At 43.7% G+C, this 4,482-nt stretch overlaps 2 non-coding genes across 2 annotated transcripts; one reads left to right on the forward strand and one right to left on the reverse strand.

Annotated features, from left to right (window-relative positions):
• Window positions 1-1,486: 1,486 nt before the first annotated feature.
• LOC134947035 (5S ribosomal RNA) lies at window positions 1,487-1,605 on the reverse strand. The gene has a single exon (XR_010182528.1). It is a non-coding gene; the product is annotated as a 5S ribosomal RNA (ribosomal RNA).
• Window positions 1,606-3,188: 1,583 nt separating this feature from the next.
• Window positions 3,189-3,307, forward strand: LOC134947047 (5S ribosomal RNA). Its single transcript, XR_010182529.1, has one exon. It is a non-coding gene; the product is annotated as a 5S ribosomal RNA (ribosomal RNA).
• Window positions 3,308-4,482: the final 1,175 nt, after the last annotated feature.

A 4,482-nucleotide genomic window follows, 5' to 3' on the forward strand; every position in this document is an offset into this window, starting at 1 on the left:
CACTGGCCACAGTTTATTAATATACCACCTTACAAGGTTGCAGGGCATGGACAGAAAAGTGGTGGGCAAGGTGGAATGTGTTACCCACTCATTCCATTTTACCTGGGGCGTGCCCTGCCTACCCAGTAGGCACCGCGGCAACGCCCCCCCTTGGGAACCAGCCCCTGCGGTGCATATCACGCTCGCCTGGCGCGCAGCCCACGGGCCCAACCGTCCACGGCTGGAGCCGGGCGTGCGTCCATTCACCGAAGGTGTATCTGCATACCTCAGCTGGCTTCCCCCTTCACCATGCCTTACGCACCGCTTTCTCCCGCTGCCCGCCAACTGTGACAAACATGAGACCATATACCAATGGTTCAAATAATACAATAACACTGTAGAGAAAAGAAGGAAAATATCATCATCTTAAACATGCATTCAAAATAACCAGTTTTGACCCAAATATTTTCGTTTCATTTATTTCTCTATTTTTTCCACTTGAATGTTATTGGTTTTTTATTATTATTATTTTTTTTTAAACAAAGATTTCATGAGGATTCCTGGGGTGGGTGGGAGGGGGTTATTTTCACCACTGCACTCTCCAGGACAAAGGCTGCCTACCCCCCTGCTCTTTCCCTTTATGCTCCCCCCCAGCTGCTCCGCCCCCGCTGCCTTTACTGGCTGGTCTGCTGGTCGGTGTGTGAAGGGAGGGATGCGAATACCTCACCCCCCCCTTTCGCCATGCTGCCGGCCCACGGGCCGCCTGACGACCCTCCCCCTTAAGGCGCTCCGGCGCCATCTTTGCGGCACCTATGCTCTTCTAAGGGGGAGAGGTCGACCTACCGGCATCCCTAAGCACCGGCACTCTAATCTAAAATAACTTAGACACGTAGGCAAAGCTTTGGGTAAAATCACTGGCCACAGTTTATTAATATACCACCTTTTGAAAATGGGGAGACGAAAGAAGGCTCTTGTGTGGGCGCACTCTTGTAGAAGAAATAAATTTGATATGATAATTGAGATGAAATATTTAAAACATAACTTTTATTAGTTTTTTTTACAATATAAGGTTCTTCCCTGAGATCTATCCTTCAAAATGCAACATAGAAAGCATCTTGATAAATAAAATGTTCTGGTCTCTTATTGGTAAAGAGTGTGTGGAAGGGTTGTAGACATCAGTGGGTCATACCCCCGTTCCCCTTGACCAGTGCAGACTTGCTGCATTAATGGAACCACGGGGTGGTCAAGACACAAAGATATATAGGACTATGCTCTTTGGCTTATATGAGATTAGAGTAATGATCAGAAGTCACTCCTCTAAATATGAAAATGATGATACAGAAAGATTTGCATGCATCTATCTGGATGCGAGACAGTGATAATGGTAGAGAGAAGTATTTAAAATCACGAAAATGGTGCCAGTGACCAATAGGTCTAAAAGTTACTGGATAGAAGAAAGTGGTGATACTGCTGTTGGTGTTGCTGCCACATAAATGAGGAAAATCCTGCTCTACAACACCAGGTATTCACAGGTGGTCTCCCTTCCTGGTACTGACCTGGCCCAACGCTGTTTAGCTTCCAAGATCAGACGAGATCGGGCGCTGGCAGCGTGGTATGGTAGTAGAGAGTTTAGTGTGAACCCCAATGAGAGTGCACCTATTTAAGAATGTTGAAGATTTAGGACCGACAGAAAAGTAATAGAGACAGGATCGTGGAAATGTGTGGATCTGCTTTTCACGTTAGACCCGATTCCAAAATTCCCACTCACGTGGTGCAATGTACCGGGAATCGTGAATGAGAGTCCACGAAAATTGGTGATCTATAGAAGATGAGGTTATAAGAATTGGCACTGTTAATTACAGTCAAAGAAATCCCTGACTGCTGGTATGTTATGATTTGTCCAAGCAGACAGTAAATGATAAGGAATATTAGATGAACCAGGTGAATATGTAGTCACTGTAGAGATACAGTTTTTTTCAAATTAAGGAGGAGGTCCCAAAACTGCACAGACATATATCTGTTAACAAAAGGCATTAACTAATGAGTCATAGGATGTTTGCCTCTTGACCTCAGATAGGATGTTAGATGCTTAACACATATGGTAGATACATGCTATTTATATTCATACATCAATTACTAAATAGGCAGAAATAGGGAGAAATAAGAGCCAAAAACACTCTTAAAAATAACAAGTATATATTAATTATATGCATAAATTGGTGAAACTTTGGATATTAACTGCTTAACTTCCAACAGGGTGCTAAATGTTAGGTATATGATAATACAGACCCCTCATAATTTACCACTATAATACACACTAAATGCAAGATAATTAAAGCAGCTCTGCTGAGATTTGCAGTGGTAATTGCTATCCGTGGCATGCAGCCACTGGATAGTGGGGCTTACGGTTTCACCAGAGATATGAGAAAGCCAAAAGGAGCAAGGAGGTAGAATTGGCTAAATGCCAAGATGCGGTTGTGTCGACGAGACCCCTATTCCTGGATGCGGAAGACGCGTTTCGCCCTAAGGCTTGTTCACTTCCGGGTTCCGTGCCACGGATAGCAATTACCACTGCAAATCTCAGCAGAGCTGCTTTAATTATATCCAAAGTTTCACCAATTTATGCATATAATTAATATATACTTGTTATTTTTAAGAGTGTTTTTGGCTCTTATTTCTCCCTATTTCTGCCTATTTAGTAATTGATGTATGAATATAAATAGCATGTATCTACCATATGTGTTAAGCATCTAACATCCTATCTGAGGTCAAGAGGCAAACATCCTATGACTCATTAGTTAATGCCTTTTGTTAACAGATATATGTCTGTGCAGTTTTGGGACCTCCTCCTTAATTTGAAAAAAACTGTATCTCTACAGTGACTACATATTCACCTGGTTCATCTAATATTCCTTATCATTTACTGTCTGCTTGGACAAATCATAACATACCAGCAGTCAGGGATTTCTTTGACTGTAATTAACAGTGCCAATTCTTATAACCTCATCTTCTATAGATCACCAATTTTCGTGGACTCTCATTCACGATTCCCGGTACATTGCACCACGTGAGTGGGAATTTTGGAATCGGATCTAACGTGAAAAGCAGATCCACACATTTCCACGATCCTGTCTCTATTACTTTTCTGTCGGTCCTAAATCTTCAACATTCTTAAATAGGTGCACTCTCATTGGGGTTCACACTAAACTCTCTACTACCATACCACGCTGCCAGCGCCCGATCTCGTCTGATCTTGGAAGCTAAACAGCGTTGGGCCAGGTCAGTACCAGGAAGGGAGACCACCTGTGAATACCTGGTGTTGTAGAGCAGGATTTTCCTCATTTATGTGGCAGCAACACCAACAGCAGTATCACCACTTTCTTCTATCCAGTAACTTTTAGACCTATTGGTCACTGGCACCATTTTCGTGATTTTAAATACTTCTCTCTACCATTATCACTGTCTCGCATCCAGATAGATGCATGCAAATCTTTCTGTATCATCATTTTCATATTTAGAGGAGTGACTTCTGATCATTACTCTAATCTCATATAAGCCAAAGAGCATAGTCCTATATATCTTTGTGTCTTGACCACCCCGTGGTTCCATTAATGCAGCAAGTCTGCACAGGTCAAGGGGAACGGGGGTATGACCCACTGATGTCTACAACCCTTCCACACACTCTTTACCAATAAGAGACCAGAACATTTTATTTATCAAGATGCTTTCTATGTTGCATTTTGAAGGATAGATCTCAGGGAAGAACCTTATATTGTAAAAAAACTAATAAAAGTTATGTTTTAAATATTTCATCTCAATTATCATATCAAATTTATTTCTTCTACAAGAGTGCGCCCACACAAGAGCCTTCTTTCGTCTCCCCATTTTCAAAAGTTTGCATACTTTCTGGCTCTGGGTGCACCACCAACGAGGACAAAATTAACATCTATACGTATATTTTTATACACAACACCTAAAGGGCCATTTTTGCCCCTTCTCTCCCTGTCTGATTAAGGGTAACCTATTGTCCAATTTTGGTTTTTTCTTCTCTAATTTCAGTATTATTCCTAATTAGTCAATCCGGTGCCGGATCGCTCTAGGTTTTTGTATAATATACCACCTTACAAGGTTGCAGGGCATGGACAGAAAAGTGGTGGGCAAGGTGGAATGTGTTACCCACTCATTCCATTTTTCCTGGGGCGTGCCCTGCCTACCCAGTAGGCACCGAGGCAACGCCCCCCTTGGGAACCAGCCCCTGCGGTGCATATCACGCTCGCCTGGCGCGCAGCCCACGGGCCCAACAGTCCACGGCCGGAGCCGGGCGTGCGTCCATTCACCGAGGGTGAATCTGCATACCTCAGCTGGCTCCCCCCTTCACCATGCCTTGCGCACTGCTTTCTCCCTCCACACGAGGTACTCAGACATGCCTGAGCACCGAAGCCCCCACCCTGCAACCCGCCCTACCCCTCTGCCTTCTTGCACCTCCTGCCTCGGGTTATTTTA

This window comes from Pseudophryne corroboree, chromosome 7 (assembly GCF_028390025.1).
Source record: "Pseudophryne corroboree isolate aPseCor3 chromosome 7, aPseCor3.hap2, whole genome shotgun sequence".
In the NCBI taxonomy this organism is placed as follows: Eukaryota; Metazoa; Chordata; class Amphibia; order Anura; family Myobatrachidae; genus Pseudophryne; species Pseudophryne corroboree.